Source organism: Peromyscus californicus, unplaced genomic scaffold, assembly GCF_007827085.1.
Source record: "Peromyscus californicus insignis strain IS unplaced genomic scaffold, ASM782708v3 Scaffold_5__1_contigs__length_169319896, whole genome shotgun sequence".
NCBI lineage: Eukaryota > Metazoa > Chordata > Mammalia > Rodentia > Cricetidae > Peromyscus > Peromyscus californicus.
Window position 1 is genome coordinate 6,296,433 of NW_026294573.1, and position 20,869 is coordinate 6,317,301.

The window sequence follows — 20,869 nt, forward strand, 5'->3', positions numbered from 1 at the left end:
TAATCCATCTCCATTAATCTATACCTTGCCACATGGCTTGTGGCTTACCGGCATCTTCACATGCTGTTTCTCATCGTGGCGGCTGGCAGTGTCTCTCTGACTCAGCCTTCCACTTCCCAGCTTTATTCTCCTCCTTGTCCCGCCTACACTTCCTGCCTAGCCAATGGCCAATCAGTGTTTTATTTATTGACTAATCAGCAACACATTTGACATACAGAACATCTCACAGCACACAACCATCTGTAATGAGATCTGGTGCCCTCTTCTGGCCTGCAGTCATACATGCTGTATACATAATAAATAAATCTTAAAAAAAAAAAAAAAGAAAGAAAGAAAGGTTATGTTCATATTGCCTTTCACCCAGTCTCCCGTCTCTACAACCTTAGTTTTTGTTTGTTTTTATGATTTATTTATGTACATGAGTGTTTTGCTTGAATGTATGTATGGGCACCATGTGCATGCTTTGTGGCCTGGAGGTCAGAAGAGGGGGGGCAGATCCCCTACAACTAGAATTACATATGGCTGTGAGCCACCAGGTGGGTGCTGGGAACCAAGTCCAGGGTCTCTGCAAGAACAACTAGTGCTATTAACTGGTTGCTGAGCCATCTCCAGCTGCTCTGTGACTTCTGATAACATCCTACAAAGCAACCTTTTGTTCAACAATTTTCACATGCACATACAATTTGCTCAACAATTTTCATATGCACATACAAGGACCCATCCCAACAATCAACTTTCAAGATTCAGATCGGGGCCCTAGAAATGGCTTATTGGGTGAAGATGTCTACCTCCAAGTTGGAGTTCAATTCTCCAGAATCCCCAAGATAGAAGAGAATCAACTCCTGTAAGTTTTCCTCTTCCCTCCACATAAGCCATGTCACATGTCCACACACATACACATATATACACAAAATAAGTAAATGTAACTGGGCAGTGGTGGCGCACGCCTTTAATCCCAGCACTCGGGAGGCAGAGCCAGGCGGATCTCTGTGAGTTCGAGGCCAGCCTGGGCTACCAAGTGAGTCCCAGGAAAGGCGCAAAGCTACACAGAGAAACCCTGTCTCGAAAAACCAAAAAAAAAAAAAAAAAGTAAATGTAATTTAAAAAAATTTTAAGATTAGCCAGGCAGTAGTGGCTCACGCCTTTAATCCCAGCACTTGGGAGGCAGAGGCAGGCGGATCTCTGTGAGTTCGAGGCCAGCCTTGTCTACAAAGCGAACTCCAGGAGAGGCAGGGCTATTAGAGAAACTGTCTTGAAAATCAAAACAACAACAATGTATGATTCAGATAAACTGCCTTCTCTATGTAACTTTCCTCTGAACTTTACAGCAATACCTCACCTGGCCCTTCCCAGTCTGTTACCGCCTAATCACAAAAGCCTGTAGAGAACACAAGTGTCACCATCTCACCACTGGAAGAGCTCCACGGGCCAGGAGTGTCTGACTCATCTGTAAGTCTCTCCAGACTCTGGTGAGAACACACTATTCACGCAAGTATTCAAAACATGGGATAACTGTATGAAAATGGTAAGACAGCTCTGGGACACAGTATTTTAACACAAAGACTCAAATTGCTACTTGATTGTTAGAACATTGTAGCATCTATAATCATAACTTTCATGTAATCAGTTTTTAAATTTTTATTTCACTCTTGAACTAGCCAAGGAAAACAGCCAACATGAACTCCTACTATTCACCAAAGCCAGGAACCATCATCCCTGTCCTGCTAACATAGGCAGTTTTGTTTTTGCTTTGCTTTGTTTTTTGAGACAGGATTCTGCTGTGTTCCCTCCCCAGGCTGGTTTTAAACTTTTGGTCCCAAGCCTTAGCCTCACAAGTACCTGGGACTGTAGATGTACACCACTGTGTCTATCTGCTTCTGGATTGAAGCTCAGGAGGGTTTTCTTCTGATAATGCATACATGATTCAAACTGGCTGCACAATTTAACGCTCTTCATTTCTCCAAAACTACACATCCAAATGTCTTCGTCATGAAACCACCTCTTTTTTGCCTCCTTTTACATAATGCTATGGAGAAATTAGGCTACATAAAGAAAGATTAGGAGTCCAAATTGTCTAAATGACATGGACTCATGGGAAATTCGTATTTTGCCTTCTAAAGTTTAGATACCCCTTTGCCTCCCAAAAAGAAACATTAAACATTGGCATAATCTTTCAGCTAGCCAAAGCCCAGGCACAGAAGAGCCAAGGGACTGAAAGCCCAGAGAGCTGACTAAAGTGAACAACAACTGAACTCTCCTGTCTGCAAACCACAGTGAGTTTAGACAACAAACACACAAAGACTGTGTGTTATCTAGAAAACCTTAAAGGACACTGACCTCAGTCAGGTCCAACCACAGAAACAATCTACATTCAGTTTAGATTTGTGCATCCCTGGAAAAGCACAGGGTGCCATCTACTCTCGGGTAAGAAATAAAAGGACCTAGGGCCAGTGTGCTGGCTCAACAGGTAAAGAAGCCTGCCACCAACCCAGACACCTAAGTTCAGTCTTCAGGACACTTGGGGTGAAGGAAAGAACTGATTCCCACAAGCTGTCCTATGACATTAACACATATTTTGCATCACATGTGCACACACACACACACACACACACACAAGAAATAAAAAAGGTCCTTCTTGAAACCCACCCACGACATTTTCTATACAGTATTAAAAGTATCCAACCTATAATTGAAGAACAAAAGGTACTAGTAAACTGAGTATATTTACTCTCAAGCAAAACTCTAAGTCAAACAGACCTCTGCCACCAGCTGCCAGATACTTATTTTAGGAGCCTATTTCCCAGAGCTCTGTGCTCCTCACTAACACTGAGGCTCCCTTCTCCTTTCCCACACCTGCCTCTGCATGCCCTTCTGAACTCAGCCCTGGCCTCAGAGGGCAGACAGGTTTCATCTCTCTTATCTCTAGGGCAGCGGTTCTCAAATTGTGGGGGTGCACATCAGATATCCTGAATATCAACTATTTATGATTTGCAAAAGTAGGAAAATTACAGTTATGAAGTAGCAATGAAAATAATTTCATGATTGGGGTCACCACAACACTAAGTATTAAAGAGTCAAAGCATTAGGAAGGTTGAAAACCACTGCTCTAGAGAGGAAATGTTATGCAACAACAAGAATTTGTAGCTCACCGGGCAGTGGTGGCGCATGCCTTTAATCCTAGCACTGGGGAGGCAGAGGCAGGCAGATCTCTGTGAGTTTGAGGCCAGCTTGGTCTACAAAGTTTCAGGACAGCCAAAGCTGTTACACATAGAAAAGGGGGTGGGGAGGATGATGTGGCTCTCTGCAAGCTGCTATTCAAGTACCATCAGGAACACAGGAAGCAAAGGTACACAAAAATTAGCCAACACTGCCCCAGGACCAATTAAACCTCATAGAGAATTGTTCTAAAGTGAAATGTGTTTGGTCTTGTTTTAAACCAACAGTCCTCTATGTATTTATTCCTTTAGTCAACCATGGACCCTGTGATGAACAATTAATAATACAGTGAAACAAATGGCAATAATGGTACTTCAGCTCCCCGAAGGAAATCATGTCCAAACTGTGTCAGTCAACTTTCCATCACATGACGAAATACTTAAAACAATCAGACCTTAGAGAGGAAAGATTTATTGGGCTCAGAGTTTCATGGCATACGGCACACTCTGGTGAGAGTGTGTGGCAGAAAAGGCTGTTCATTTTACAGGCTAGGGACAGAGAAAAAAGAAGGGGCTAGTTAGTGTCCCAATATTCCTCTCCCAGACATTTTCCCAATGATCTAACTTCCACTGGACCCTATCTCCTAAAAGTCCTACCATTCCCATGACCACAAGTTAAAGAACAAATCTTAAACACATTAGTCTTTTTGGACAATTTCAAATCCCAGCAAAAATGAAGCCTGAAAAATTAGATAAGGAAGAGTTGGTCAGGCTAAGAAGTGAGTAATGTTTTACCATGTGAAAAATAAAATCAGATTTGTATTTCCACCCCACCACCACCACCACCACAAGACAGGGTTTCTCTGTGTAGTTTTGGTGCCTGTCCTGGATCTAGACCAGGCTGGCCTTAAACTCACAGAGATTTGCCTGGCTCTGCCTCCCGAGTGCCAGGATCAAAGGTGTGCGCCACCACCGCCCGGCCCAGATTTGTATATTTTAAAAATATCAAAAAACTCAAAAGAAGATAGCAATGAGCCAATAAGGACAAGAAAATACAGATTTGCAACATCGTAAGAAAACAAATCAACTCACACCCCCCAGGCTACACAGGTAACAAGTATTAGATGATGTAGGGAAACTGGAACTTTCACCGACCCAGTTTGCTTTTTGTTGTGATAAAATGCTGACCAAAACTTGGAAGAGAGAAAGGGGTTTAGTTTATTCGGCTTATATTAACAGCTCATCACTCAAGAAAGTCAAGGCAGGAACTCAAGAGAGGAGCTTAAAACAGACACCACTGGGGAATGCCGCTGACTGGCTTGCTTTTTATGGCTTGCTCAGCTTGCTTTCTTATTCATCCCAGGCCCACCTGCCCAGGAGTGGTATGACCCACAGTGGAATGGGCCATATCAATCATTAACCAAGAAATGTCACAAAGACACACCCATAGGCCAATTTGTTGGAGGCAATCCCTCAACTGAGACCTTCTCTTCCTAGGTGAAACTAGTTTAGGTCAATGGTGTGAGTCACTATGAAAATCAGTTTGGCAGTTCCTCAAAATGCTGATGCAGAGGCCTGGCATAAATCTACAATTTCCCTTGTAAGTATACACCCAAGAGAAATGAAAATACATGTAGGAGGCAATGTTGTTTTGCAAACAATGTCTTCATCTGTAAGGAAGAGAATACTCATGCTTCAAATGCCATCATGATGCTTAAGGAAGGTGCTGTCACAGGGTGCAGTATCTGACATAGGACAAACACTTTACCTTTGCCTGGGAAAACATCATTTCCCATGGATCATGGATCACTAGAGCTTTTCTCAGTAACACAAACATGCATTTTCCACACTGTAGAAGCATCGAATATTTTGGACATAACTGCAAGCCAGGCGGTGGTGGCGCATGCCTTTAATCTCAGCACTCGGGAGGCACAGCCAGGTTGATCTCCATGAGTTCGAGGCCAGTCTGGTCTACAGAGCGAGATCCAGGACAGGCACCAAAGCTACACAGCGAAACCCTGTCTCAAAAAAAAAAAAAAAAAAAAAAAACCTGCATCTAAATGGAAATGCCACCCAGTAACAACAGCACAGGTGTTCACTTAAAACCCTACTACATACAAGCTGTGTATTTACATTCCTCCTCTTTGGAAGTAACAGTTCTTACATTTTGTGAAGATCATGGAAGGTTATAGTGACACTGAACACACAGTTATATGGAAATCATAAGCATGTGATAAAATGATGCATTTTAATATACTACAGCTAGCAGGAATGGGGTACACACGCCAATATTCCTAGCACAGCCTGGGCTACAGAGCAAAACCTAGTTTCACAAAGGGTAGAGGAAGAATGACTACATTCTCTTGTTTATTACAGCACTATTCACAAGAATCAACATATGGGCTCAATGCATGACAGATGAATGGATAAAGAAAATGTGATACCCATACATAATGGAATGTTATTTAGCGATTTAAAAATTGAAATTCTGTCATTTGCAACAGCATAGACGGAACTAGAAGAGATTATTAGACTATATTAAGTGCAATAAACCAAGCACAAAAAGACAATGCAGCATGTTCACACTAATTTACGGAAGCCAAAAAAGTTGATTTTACAAAAGTAGAATAGTGACTGCTAGAGAAAAAGAAGGGAAGAGAAGAGAGATAAGGGCCGTAAAATGGGCACTAAAACTGAGAGGAAGAGCTGCAGAGTAGGCAGCAGTTAAAAAGCACTGGCTGCTTTTCCAAAGGACCCAGGTCCAATTCATGGCACCCACATGGCAGCTCACAAGCATCTGTAACTCCAGTCCCAGGGAATCTAACACCCTCTTCTGACCCTCAAGGATATCAGGCACAGATGTGGTGTACATACACACATGCAGGCAAAACACTCATACACATAAAGTAATAAAATAAACAAATCTTCTTAAATTTTTTGTTTGTTTAGTTGGTTGATTTTTTGAGACAGGGTTTCTCTGTGTAGTCCTGGCTGTCTTGGAATTCACTCTGTAGACCAGGCGGGCCTCGAACTCACAGAGATCCACCTGCCTCTGCCTCTAGAGTGCTAGGATTATAGGATTGTTCCACTCTACCCAGCCTTAAATATTAAATACTAAACGTCAAATAACAAAGCTGAAAAGACAGGAGAAACTAGGGCTAGTATTCAATAGCACAGCAGAGATGGGGAACTTCCAATTTATAATTACAAAATATTCAAGGGGTTGGGGATTTAGCTCAGTGGTACAGCGCTTGCCTAGCAAGCACAAGGCCCTGGATTCAGTCCTCAGCTCCGGGAAAAAAAAGAAAAAAAAAATATTTGTAATTATAAGAAGAGCCCAAAGTTTCCCAAACATAGAAATGATCCCTATCTGAGGAAAGGGAAATGTTAATTACCCTAACCTGATCATTATACACTATATATTGCTACTGTTTAACTCTGAAATGTCTAACCTGACAGGCTTATATTTTGAACTTGTTCCTGAAAGGATGAACGGCGCTGGTTGGTCGGCGGAAGAGTCACAGCCATGGCTATCAGAGTTAGAATGGGCTTTATTAGAAAGAAGAGGGCCGGGCGGTGGTGGCACATGCCTTTAATCCCAGCACTAGGGAAGCAGAGGCAGGCGGATCTCTGTGAGTTCAAGGCCAGCCTGGTCTACAGAGCGAGATCCAGGAAAGGCACAAAGCTAAACAGAGAAACCCTGTCTCAAAAAAAAAAAAGAGAGAAAGAAAGAAGCGGGGATAGAAGGGAGAAGCCAGGCCTGGTAGAGGTAAGAGAGAGAGGAAACACAGGAAGAGAGGCGCAGAGAGCGTGGGGTCCGTGTCCACCTTTTTAAGGCAGTCCGTAGTCGCCCGTAGTCGCCCAGTGATGACGTAAGGCGCCAGACAAGACCACGAGTGGAGCATGTACAGAATCCTAACAGTTCCCCAGCTGGAGGTATTATTTGGAGAGGCTGTAGAAATGTCAGGAGGTAGGGTCTAACTGACCAAAACAGGTCAATAGAGGCAGGGCTTTTAACTGTTATACCTGACCACCCCCTCCCTCTCACAACAATCTCTTTATCCCTTATGATGTGAATCGCTTCCATCACACATCTGGCCAGCATGATCTGTGCTGCCTCAACACACACACACCCAAAGCGAATGAGTCAAAAAAAAAAAAAAAAAAAAAAAACTTTTTTTTTCCTAGAAAAAAAAAGGGAGGTACTGCAGCATGAATCTTAAAAGGTCTTATAAATAAATTTAAAAAAAAAACAAAAAACTCAGGGCCAGGTATTGGGGTGAATGCTGAAAGATCAGAGAAGCAGAACAAGCTACAGCTAACCTCTCCTTGCCAATTCTCAGCCGATCCTGTTTCCTCAAACTGGAAGCCTCTGTGCCCTCATCCAAATGGATCTCAGCTGACTGCTGCGAAAAGCCTAAAAGCTTAACCAGCTTTAGTTGCTGGTTTTCACACCTTATATACCTTTCTGCTTTCTGCCATCACTTCCTGGGATTAAAGGCATGTGTCACCAAGCCTGGCTGTTTCCAATGTGGCCTTGAACTCACAGAGAACCCAGACGGATCTCTGCCTCTGGAATGCTAGGATTAAAGGCTTGTGCTATCACTGCCAAACCTCTAGGTTTAATATTATGGCTGTTCTGTTCTCTGACCCTCAGATAAGTTTATTGGGGTGCACAATATATCAACCACAAGGTACTGTTGTCACAGTAACACAAAAGTAACTACCACAATATTCAACTGCTGAATTGCCATAGTTTACCATATAAGTATGAACAAATATGTGATAATTTAAGAGGTTAAAAATAAAGTCATTTCCAGGGCTGCAGAGATCACTCAGTTTCTAAAGTGCTTGCTGTGTAAGCGTAGGGACTTGATATTGATCCTCATCACCAAAAATAAAAAACTAGAGGTCTGATGGTAGTAGTGTACGCCTTTAATCCCAGCATTTGAGGAGGTAGAGACAGGCAGATCTCTGTAAATTCAAGGCCAGCCTGGTCTACAGAGTGAGTTCCAGGACAGCCAGGACTGCACAGAGAAACCCTGTCTCGAAAAACTTAAAAAAAAAAAAAAAAGAAAGAAAGAAAGAAAAATCAAAATAGTAATGATGATGATTTAAAAAAAAAATTCAGTATAGTAGAACACAAATCCTAGTGTTTGGGAAGCAGAGACAGACAGATCCCTGGGTTTCCCGGTCAGTCAGCCTAGCCAAACCTGCAAACCCCAGGCCCAGTGAGTTACCTTGTCTCAAAAAAACAGAGGTGCAGGAGTGAGGGTGGCACTGGAGCAATAGTTCCGTCGTGAAGAATGTCTGCTGCTTGTCCAAAGAACCCAAGATCAATTCTCAGAACCCACAAAATCATCCTCAACTCCAGATCCAAGAGATCCAACATCCTGTTCTAGCCTTCACTGGCACTGCACCCACACAAACTCATGCTCAGACACACACATCTTTTTAAAATTAAAGTACAAATAAAAGTGGACATCTGAGGAACAACACCCAAGGTTGACTCCTGGCCTCTACAAGCACAGCCTCTATCTATCTATCTATCTATCTATCTATCTATCTACCTACCTACTTACCTCTCTCTCTCTCTCTCTCTACCTCTACATGCACAGCCTCTATTTACCTACCTATTTCTAACACACACCAATTGATTCGTTAATCATTTCTACACAAGAAAAAAAATCTTTAAACTTGGCAAGAATCAAGCAAAAGAGTTAACAAGATTGTATGCCTTGCTTTGGTAAGTACTTTTGTCTTGAGAAATTCAGTAAGAAAAAAACAGGGCTTAGAAGAAAAAGAAATGCTTCTTTAAAAGAAAAAAAAACTTATTTACATTAAGTGAACATCTGGTCTGCACCTTTAATACAGTATCTAATAAATAATAAAAGAGGAATTTTGTTGACTGAATTACCACAGGAAGGTTTTAAAACTCTTAAACTCCAAAATTGTTACTATTTGACACCTCAATTTAAAAATCTACAAATCAAACATCTGTCCAAACAGAGATGTTCAAGAAATATTCCATCCTTTGGCAATAAACTAGAACTGAACTAAATTGCATCCAGATGGTGTGTCTTTCATAAGAAGTTTTATCCACACAAAGCAGATACTGAAAATAACTTGTCATTTTTCTGAAACTCACTAGTAAATGGAAGTATAATAGATAGGTAAGTAAATGTGCAAGCACAATGTCCCCTTCAGCATTTATAACTTAGCAAATAATTATTTTATTCACAGTTTAATCCTTCATTATCAACTTTACATATCCATATATTTTTCCATGAAACATAACATATAGATAACTGTTAAAGAATACTATGAGATAGCATGCATACACCACTAAAGTTTAACAAATGTTAATATGTGGCCATGTCTGCTTCAGATCTTTTCCCCTAAAGTGATTAATATAATAGTGCAGATGTAACTACTCTCTACCTCCTGCTTAAAAAAACAAAAAACAAAAAAAAAAACAACACTTTATTAAAGGACCTAGAAGTGTCTAATTTTTTTTTTTAAGTTTCTTTTTTTTTGGTTGGTTGGTTTGTTTTGTTTTGTTTTTGAATGCCTAATGCCGTTTATTGAAGGAGGGAGGAGGTCTTAAATACAGGCTTACAGCACAATGGGAGAACCCCAGAGGGCAGAAGTTCGCTTCGATGTTTTACAATCTTGCATCTAAGCTGTTAACGCCCATTATGCAGGATACACATACAAGGATCTTTCCTTAAGCATTCAGGAGGGTGGAACCTGGCAGGGAATTAGCATAGGGAGGATATCAAGGTCAGCAAGCAAGGCAACAGCTACCCAAAATGGGGGCCAGAGCCCTACAGGTCCCCCTTTTACTAAAAAATGAGCTTCTGACTTAGGTTGCATGGGACGTCGGCAGGTCACCTTACCCGTCATGGAGATGCCTGCACAGGCCACACAGGCGCTCTGTCTTAGGTTGGTGAGTGCCCCCCCCCCCCCCCAGAAGTGCCTAATCTTTACGGCTCCTAATTTTTTTTTTTTTTTTTGTTTTGTTTTTTTTTGGTTCTTCAAGACAGGGTTTCTCTGTGTAGCTTTGCGCCTTTCCTGGATCTCGCTCTGTAGACCAGGCTGGCCTCGAACTCACAGAGATCCGCCTGGCTCTGCCTCCCGAGTGCTGGGATTAAAGGCGTGCGCCACCACCGCCCGGCCGGTTCCTAATTTTTTTAATTCTATGGTTAAAGTTATATTTTGGACATATTAGGTGAGGGAGAGAGAAAGAGACAGAGCGAGTGTGAATGTGTGTGTACATCTTGGTTATTTTTCTATTGCTCTGGGGGGAAAAAAAGACACCATGCTGAAGGCAGCTTAAAGAAAAAGCATTTAATTTGGGACTCACAGTTCCAGAGGGGTTAGACTATCATGACTATCATGGTGAGGAGCTTGGCAGCAGGCAGGCAGGCATGGTGCTGGAGCAGTAGCTGAGCTCACATCTTGATCCACAAGCACAAGGCAGAAAAAAAGACACTGGGAATGGCATAGGCTTTTGAAACCTCAAAGCCCACCCCAGTGACATGTGTACCGCCTCCAGCAAGACCACACCTAAACCTGCAATAAAACATATTACTACATTTAAATTCAATCTTTTTTTGTTTTACTCAGACCAGGTCTTATGAAGCTAGCTTGGAACTTGCCATGGTGTCAGGGATATTCTACAACCCTAGTCTCTCTGCCTCTGCTTCCTAAGTGCTATGATCAGGCCTGGCTCTTTCATCTTTTTCTAATGTGGCTACTAGAAAATAAAAATTACATATATGGTTCACAATTAAGGTTCACCTTGTATTTTTTTTAACGCTTCATGAATTTACATGTCATCTTTGTGTGGGAGTAATGCTAATCATATATATTATTCCAATTTTTAGTATATGTGCTGCTAAAGCAAACACACATCTTGTATATCTACTGCAATGTTGTCCTAGATATTGCAAAGCAGCACCAAAATAAATACAATTTCAGAATTAAGACGTAGACAGCAGGTCACAGTAGCACATGTTTGTAGTCCTAACTATTAGTGAGGTCTGAAATAAGAGGCTCATTTGAATCCATCAGTTGGGAGACTAGGCTGGGCACAGTAGCAAGAAGCCATCTCATTAAAAACAAAAAACAAACAAAAAAACCCACTTAGAATAAGGAGAGGCTGGAGATGAACTATTAAGAGCAACTGCTGTTCTTACAGAGCACAATCCCCACCCCCCAATTTGGTTCCCAAGCACCCACTTGGCAGTTCACAACCGTCTTTATCTCCAGTTAGAGGGGATCCAACAGACATTCCACAGGTACTACCCACACATGGTGCACACACATGCATGCAGGCATGTGTAAAATAAAAATAGGTAAATATTTTTTAAAAAATACACATCTTTCATCCCATCATTTAGGAGGCAGAGAGACAGGCAGATCTCTGAGTGTTCCAGGCCAGTCTGGTCTCCATAGTTCCAGGAACATACAAGAATTGAGATGTGAAGCACAATCCTAATTAGTGTTATCAATAAAAACTCAAAGTCAGATATCAAGCAAGGGTGAAGAAGCTGAAAGATCAGAGAAGCAGAGCAGTAGCCACTATTGAGTTCTTATAGGGGGCCGAGATCCTGTCTCAGCCTTATATTCCTGTCTCCACCTCCCTAGTGATGGGGTTAAAGGTGCACACCACCACTGCCCAGCTGTTTCAATCTCATGCAGCACAGGGTGGCCTTAACCTCCTGATCTTCCTGCTTCCTTCTCCCAAGTGCTGGGATTAAAGGTGTGTGCCACCACTGCCTGGCCTCTATGGGTAACTAGTAGCTAGCTCCACCCTCTGATCTCCAGGCAAGCTTTATTTATCAGAAAACAAACAAAATATACAACAGAGATGGCTGAGGGAGAAATCTTACTCTGAGAAAAGCAGGCTCCTGAGTTATCCTTCTACACCAACAAACAATCCAAACAATGGCTTCATTTCATTTTCTTTTTCTCCTAGTCAGTTCAGTAATAACTTGAACAGATGGAGAACAGATCTACTCTAAGTCATTCACTCATCAAACAATTCCTATTCACTGGACACTGGCGGTGCCATGGAAAACAGGGAAGGCCTATGAAAATAATAAGCAAGTTAACAAATGTCATCCTAGAAAAGTGCTCTGAAGAAGTCATACGTTTAAAAACAAAAAAACAAAATTCAAAAAGCAGTAGTCATCTTTCCTATCCAATCCTATCTTTAGTATCAGCTTTTAGGAGTCCTTGGATGCTGCAGGCACTGAGATTTATTTTAGGGGTGATAAATTCATTATTCCAATGTGTTCATACCACAAACTCATTTTCTGTATAAATATTTTCAACCAAAGCATTCTGCAAAACACATATACAGCTCCCAAGGACACAACAAAATACAAGCACTCTGTGCCATTGTCTTAATTTTCATAACATGGGGTTGCTCAATTTGGTTTAATGCTTAATTTGGGGTAGGGGACAGTCTAAAATAAAAGTTATCACTTTGTATTTTAGAAAAGAAAATAAGAGCCAGCGGTGGTGGCGCACACCTTTAATCCCAGCACTCAGGAGGCAGAGGCAGGTGGATCTCCATGAGTTCAAGGCCAGCCTGGGCTACAGAGTGAGTTCCAGGAAAGGCACAAAGCTACACAGAGAAAAACCTTTCTCAAAAAACCAAAACAAAAAAAAAGAAAGAAAGAAAGAAAGAAAGAAAGAAAGAAAGAAAGAAAGAAAGAAAGAAAGAAAGAAAGGAAAATAAGAACATCTTGCTAAAAACAAGGCAAAACAAATTCCAACGGTTAAGCATCAGTCAATATAAATCTAATCTAGGAAGCACAGAGATCTAAACTAACCTGGTCAGCTTCTGCCCTTTCCCTGAAGAAAAAGAAATGACTCCCCAAATCCTAGAATTAGATAAAGCACTTATGTGTGTGGCCATAAGCATGCTATTGAATCAGGCCTCTGTCAAGTCAAGAATAAAATGAGCCTTCACTACTGTCAACTCTCAGCACGTCCATGCACCAATTCACTACACATCCATTGTAAGCCATGTTATTTAAAGACACAATACACAACTGGGTGAGGAAAAGAGTAGATGTCAGAAATGTTCAATGATAACTGAATTCTGCAGCAAAGTACAGCAAACTCAGACAACAGAATAGTTCATATCATTATAATACTGAAAGTGCATTTAATAACTTCAAAGATGTTAATGTTCTCTTTTTACTGAATAGAGTAACTGAAAAACATCTAATGTGATGCTATTTCCCAGGGCTACATAATAAGACACTGACTCAAATATATATATATAATTGTGTGTGTGTACACACACACACACACGCACATTACTTCCCGTGTAGAAAAAAAGTATTGAAGAATTATCACAAATAGCTAGCATTGGTTACCTATGCTTTTATTTTTTAAGACAATTTCTCACTATGCAGCCCCGGGTAGTCTTGAACTTGTTATGCAGACCAATCTGGCCTCAAACTCAGAGATCTGCCTGCTCCTGCCTCCAGAGTGTGGTATTGTATATTCCCCCAAATATTGTGCATGCTAATAAACTTATCTGGGGTCAGAGACAGAGCAGCCACAATATTAAACATAAAGGATAGGCAGTGGTGGCACACGCCTTTAATCCTAGCATTCCAGAGGCAGAAATCCATGTGTTCAAGGATACAGACAGGCATGGTGACTCATCACGCCTTTAATCCCAAAAAGCAAGTCTTTAATCCCAGGGAGTGGTGGTAGAAAGCGGAAAGGTATATAAGGCGTAAGGGCCAGTAACTAGAAGCATTTGGCTGGTTAAGCTTTCAGGCTTTGGAGCAACACAGTTCAGCTGAGATTCATTCTGGATGAGGACTCAGAGGCTTCCAGTCTGAGGAAACAGGACCAGCTGAGAAATTGGCAAGGTGAGATAGCTGTGGCTTGTTCTGTCTCTCTGATCTACCAGCATTGACTCCAATAACTGGCCTCAGGTTTGATTTTATTAATAAGAACTTTTAAGATTTCTGCTACACCAGAGTGCTGAGATTAAAGGTGTGCATCACCACTGCTCAGCCAGTATTTCTATTTTTTGTTTTGTTTTTTTTTTTTTTTTTGGTTTTTTGAGACAGGGTTTCTCTGTGTAGCTTTGCGCCTTTCCTGGAACTCACTTGGTAGCCCAGGCTGGCCTCGAACTCACAGAGATCCGCCTGGCTCTGCCTCCCGAGTGCTGGGATTAAAGGCGTGCGCCACCACCGCCCGGCTTGTTTTGTTTTTTGAGACAGGGTTTTTCCATGTAGTTTTGGTGCCTGTCCTGGAACTCAGTCTGTAGATCAGGCTAGCCTTGAACTCAGAGATCTGCCAGGCTCTGACTCCTGAGTGCTGGGATTAAAGGCTTGCACCACCCCTGCTGCCCCAGTATTTCTATTTTTACAATTACTTCCTGTGTAAATTCTCTAAACTGATGTCGCTTATGAAACATTTCAGTAACTTTCTGATTATCTGGTACTTTCTTCCTCAAAGAGGCATCCCAAGTACAAGTATGCAAGTACAATTAACCAAAGTTTAGAAGTAACCGGTTCTTTCCACTCTACATGCTATTAATATGAGCTCCCACTTAAGTATTTTCTCCATTACTGTTAAGATAACATCAAAGTCAAAAAACGAGAACTGTTTAATCTGAGTGCAGCAATGAAGTGCTTCAATCTTTGAAGAAATTTTACATCAAGTAAAAAGAGAAGTTACCTGTCTCTTACCTGCTAACATTTCTTCTACAGCCTATTCAAAGCGGTGTTATGGCTGTTTCAATTTATATCACGGATTGACTTATCTAAGGAATCCAAATTTTACTTTCACCTTTTTTGGGGGGAGGGGAAGGGGGAGATAGTATGCCAAAAGGCACCAAAGGCTTTTCTAAATGTTTAATTTCATTAAAATTTAATAATAGTGTACTAGGAACATGGCTCAGTAGAACACTTGTCTAGCATAAACAAAGCCCTAGATCCCAAAGAAAACAGTTTTAGACAGGTCAGTTTGAAAACAAAACTTTATTTTTGAGACAGTCTTACATAACCTACGCTAGTCTCAATTCTATACCCTATAGTCTTCGCCTCCCAAATGCTGGGATGAGAGCTGCATGCCACCACACCCAGCTTTAAATGCCATACTTTTAAAACTGTGTGTGAGGCCAGGCAGTGTTGGCGCACGCCTTTAATCCCAGTGCTCAGGGAGGCAGAGGCAGGAGGATCTCTGTGAGTTCGAGGCCAGCCTGGGCTACAGAGCGAGTTCCAGGACAGGCTTCAAAGCTACACAGAGAAACCCTGTCTCGAAAAACCAAAAATTTAAAAAATAATTAGTTAATTAATTAAAACTGTGTGTGACAGGAGCTGGAGAAGCGCGCATGCTCCTCAGGTCCCTTTGACTGTGAATCCTCCATTTTAACTCAAGAGCCTCAAAAGCATACTTGAAATGCTCCACAGTAAACAGCCAGTAATTTAGGTCATCTGATCCAAGAGAACAATGCCTTCGAGGGCACACCAAAATAGGAAACCCTGCTGTCAAAGTAGCCAAAAACAAGATGCAGGTGAAGACCTATTTTCCCCACTACAAAAAGAAAAGGTAGATTTCTGTGCCAGTCAACAAACCTTATACACTAGAACAGAATGCTTACCTTTCTACTATTATCCACAAGTCCTTAGGGCAGTGGTTCTCAACCTTCCTAATGCTGTGACCCTCTTATGTTTAATATGCTGTGGTGACCCCCAACTATAAAATTGTTTTGTTGCTATTTCATAACTGTAATTTTCGCTGTTATGAGTTGTAATGTAAATATCTCATATGCAAGATAGCTGACATGTGACCCCCTGTGAAAGGCTGTTTGATCCCCCTCTCCAAAGGGTCACAGCCCACAGGTTAAGAACCACTGCCTTAGAACCACTTTCATCTTCCTATGTTCATCTTGTATCACCTGAGATCCATCCATGAGGACGCCGCTTCTCTTTACAGACTCTTTAACATGAAAATCTCACCGGCTTCCCCAGCGTCATTTGTCCTTCACCTGCCCTCACCTCACTCTCCTACTCCACACTCACTATCCATCAACACCCTCCATAAAGTAGTGTAAGGAGATGGCACAGTGTGCGCAGTGCTAAAGCAGACTCAGACCACAGCCGAAGCTTCCCTCTGCAGCCCACTTCCAGTACCACTGTCAACTGCTACATCGTCCTGGAAATCTCTCTGCCCAGTTTTAAAATGAGAGATAAAATACCTTTCTCACGCTGACAAGTAGCAGGCTGAGTGGGTAAAGGTAAGCCCGACAATCAGAGTTCAATCTCCAGAACCCACATAAAGGTGGAAAGAGAGAACCATTATCATAAGGTGTCCTCTGACCTCCACATGCAAGTCATGGCATAAGAAAGCACACCTTCTTCTCTCTCCTCTCTCTCCCACTCTCTCTCTCTCTGTCTGTCTCTGTCTCTCTGTCTCTCTCTCTCTCTCTCACACACACACACACACACACACACACACACACACACACACACACACCCCTAAAATTTCACTCCTATAGGCTAGTGTCCTTAGTACTGGAGGGTACTCTGCATGCTACCAAAGGAGAAAGGTAAACACCAGCTCAGCTACAAACCCTTCGCTACAATGGTGACCTCCCTACAAGATATGCTGATGCAACAGTGGCACAAAGCTTGTGGAAGTCACCAACCACTGACTGGATTTAAGGTCCACTCCATGAGATAGAGAACCCATCCCTGACATGGCTCAGGTGGCCAAGAACACGAGACTAGACAGGTGAGGGACCTAGGGGGAAACTAAATACTACTGTTCTGCTAAAGGAACATAGCAATAACGTGACTCCTAATGAATATCTGCTACACTCATAGATCAGTGTCTTGCTCAGCCATCATCAGAGAAGGTTCCTCTTACAGTAGAGGGGAACAAATACCTAGACCGACAACTGGACAATACGCAGAAAGTGAAAGATGTTGAAACATTCAGTCCTAAATGTGATGTCTCAGTCAAATTCCTCCCCTCAGAGCTCGGGGAACCCTGTGGAAGAAGAGGCAGAAAAGGTTGTAAGAGCCGGAGAAGTTGGAGGACACCAAGGAACACAGCAGGACCAACAAACACCACAGAGACTGTGGCAGCATGCACAGGGCCTGCAAGGGTCTAAGAGAGATGGGGTCCCAGTGCTGAGACAAGTAGACACAAGCCACCATCCTGCTGTGGAATGTCTTTCTGTACACTGTGAATTATGCTGCTCTGATTAGTTGATAAACAAAGCTGCAATGGCCTATGGCAAGGCAACTTAGAGGAAGGTGGGAAATCCAAGCAGATATACAGAGAGAAGAAAGGAAAGGAGAGGAAGACGCCAGACTGCCATCCTAGGAACAACATGTAAAGGGATGCAAGGAAAGCAATGGAACACGTGGAGATACATAGATCAACAGTTATGGGTTGATTTAAACTATAAGAGCTAGCTAGCAAGAAGCCTGCCATAGGCCATAGTTTGTAAATAATATTAAGCCTCGAAATGATTATTTTATAAGTGGCCACAGGAAAATGGGGCCAGGCGGGACTGGAGAAAACTTATGGCTACACCATCCCTAACCCAAAAGCTATCTACAACTGACAGCTGCTCACAAAGGAAAATTTAGTTTTCTCCAATGGAGTCTCACTGCATATACAAACCACTGTTAATGGCAGGGCCTGTGCTCAGCAGCAGATAATCAACAATTCAATGGTATGTGTGAGGGTTCTTGGTCTCATAATGCTTTGTGCTTTGTCAAGGCTTTTTTTTAACTGTACAGGTCTTTTGTACATTTATATTATGGTTTCCAGTTTTGTGTTTTTATGGGATTTCTGTGTGTGCCAGTGTTGTGTGTCTCTGCATCTGTATGTTTTTGTGTGCTTTTCCTTTAGCTTTTTTTCTTGTTTGGTCCTATTCCAGTTTGTTTATTATTTCTTTTTTACATACCAGTTTGCTTTCCAGTAAGAGAGAAAGGGTGTGGATTTGGACAGGAAGGGAGGCAAGGAGGGTCTGGGAGAGTTGGGGGAGGGGAAACCACAATCAATACATTGTATGGTGGGGGGGATCTGCTTTCAATCCAAAAAAAAATTTTTTTTTTTTCTTTTTCATTTTTTTGTCGAGACAAGGTTTCTCTGTGTAGTTTGGTGCCTGCCCTGGATCTCTGTAGACCAGGCTGGCCTCGAACTCACAGAGATCTGCCTGCCTCTGCCTCCCGAGTGCTGGGATTAAAGGCTTGCGCCACCACCGCCAGGCTAAAAAATAAAGATTTTAAAAATACTTCTACGTAGTCCTATCTGGCCTAGAACTCAATTTGTATATCAGACTGGCCTCAAACTCACAGAGATCCACCTATCTCTGCTAAGAATAAGCCTGAACACCAGTACACCCAGCAGTAAGTAATTATTAAAAACGATCTACAGCTTAGGGTTGTGACAAAGACGAAATTCATGAAAATAGTGCCTGGGTAAGTACTAAATGTAAAAAAAAAATTAAGTGTAAAGCAGGTGACTTGTACCAACGTCTACTTCTTACAAAGAAAGTTAAAGACAGGAATTCTCATTCTCATTCTATGAAGTCTAATTACCAGACCAAAGAACTTATGAGCATAACAGAAGTAAATCTGAAGCTGCCCCATGGCTTAACTGAAGAGTTATAGACCTCGAGCTTTTAAATCTCTCTGTGCAGTTCACAGAGAGATTCCAGGGATGCATTACTCCCCTGAAATCACAAACAAGTCTGAAGCAGTGATATTTCTATAGTGTTATTTCCCTGTTTAAAAAAAAAAAGTCGAGCCAGGCAGCGGTGGTGCACACCTTTAATCCTAGCACTCAGGAGGCAGAGCCAGGCGGATGGATCTCTGTGAGTTCGAGGCCAGCCTGGTCTACAGAGCAAGATCTAGGATAAGCATCAAAACTGCACAAAGCAACCCTGTCTCAAAACAAAACAAACAAAAAGTCTCCACCAAATTTCTACTGGCTCCAGCCAGCCTTGTTCTCTATTCTCTTAACAGCTCACATCCACTTTTAACCCACTGCAGTAAGGTTCTGCTCCCCCAACTCCCCCACCCTCCCCACCCCAGACAGGGTTTCTCTGTGTAGCTCTGGCTGTCCCTGGAACTCGATCTATAGAACAGGCTGGTCTCAAACTCACAGAGATCTGCCTGCCTCTGCCTCCTGAGTGCTGGGATTAAAGGCATGCTCCATCACCACCCAGCCCAATAAGGTTCTTAGTCCAAGTACTCCACTGATATAATCTTGCCGAGAGATCCTCTCTGCGTCCCACACACTACTATATCCCATCCATCAATCCAATTCTCAGTCCAAATCTGTCCTGATTTAGCAGTCTTTGAAAATGTCTGTCTTGTATGATTTGACAGACTATAGTCTACAATCTTTTGTTTTCCTCCTTTGCTAACCTCATCTTGATTTGTGTTGCTGATTTTAATATTCCAAGGACTTGTTTTTTATAGCTCCATACACATGCTATGATTACTCTATCTTCCAATTTCCCAGGTTGAATGACATTTGCCATGAAGTCCCAACTGCACATCTCCCATTCAAGTTTTTCATTTGAATTCCAGATTCTCTTTAATATCTACTCAGCAGCTCCACCTGGGTATCTGTCATTAATGTTAAATGTAATGTGGCCAAAAGTAAGCCTTTTTATTTATTTAATTTTATGGTTTTTGGACAGGGTTGTACTAGGTTGTCCAGACTTGACTCCTGTGCTCAAGGGAATCCTGATTCAGTGTTCCAAACTGTAGTGTGCACAATTCCATCCAATTTAAAATTAGAAAATTTAAAATTAAAATCTAGTCAAGGGCATCTAAGAGCAGTCCATCCCAGGTCAGTTTGTAACCTGCAAAATAGCTAAATACCAAAACTTGAGACTCACACTTGACCCCTCTTCCCCAATCCTACATCAAAATCCATCAGAAATTACTATTAACTGTGCTTTGAATGCATTCAGAAGTCAAACACTTTACCAACCACACTACCACCACCCTGATATATGCCACAACCATTCTTCACGTGGTTTGTAACTCCTATAGCCTCTCCTTATGTCTACTGTTCCTTTTAAAATACAAATTATAGGGTGGAGAGATGGCTCAACGGTTAAGAGCACTAGCTACTCTTCCAGAGGTCATGAGTTCAATTCCCAACAACCACATGGTGGCTCACAACCATCTGTAATGATATCTGGCACCCTCTTCTGGCATGCAGACAGAACACTGTATACATAATAAACAAATTATAGCATGTCCATTCTTTTAATGGCCCCTAGGAACACCAGAAACCTAGCTACTAGCTCCTACCACCTTCCCAGTACATAGTATATTTTGTATCTGTCTTAGGTGACAAGTCAGATGACAGAGGCTAAATATTGGTCCTCCAAAAGAGTCCTGACCCTGAACTTCTGTAAATGTGTCCTATTTTGTAAAGGTTGTCCTTGCACATATAAGTATGTCAAGACAAGAACATCTGGCTGGAGTGAGCCATAAATACAACAGTAAATGTCCTGACAAGGAGACCAAGACAAAGTGGAGGTATGCCAGAAGGCCAGAGAGAAGCTTAGAACAGACTCCTCCCTTGGCTCAAAAAAAAAAAAAAAAAAAAAACTCTGCAGACACTTGGATTTCAAACTCTGGCCTCCAGGTCCGAGACAATAACATTCTGGCACCTGAAAACTGATAACA

The 20,869-nt window shown here is 42.0% G+C and overlaps 1 protein-coding gene and 1 non-coding gene across 7 annotated transcripts in view; both read right to left on the reverse strand.

The window, feature by feature from the left end:
- The window catches only part of Rere (arginine-glutamic acid dipeptide repeats), a 363,675-nt gene that overhangs the window by 316,475 nt on the left and 26,331 nt on the right, over window positions 1-20,869 (reverse strand). The gene's annotated exons all lie outside the window — the stretch shown is intronic.
- LOC128098044 (U6 spliceosomal RNA) lies at window positions 10,963-11,068 on the reverse strand. Its single transcript, XR_008214080.1, has one exon. It is a non-coding gene; the product is annotated as a U6 spliceosomal RNA (small nuclear RNA).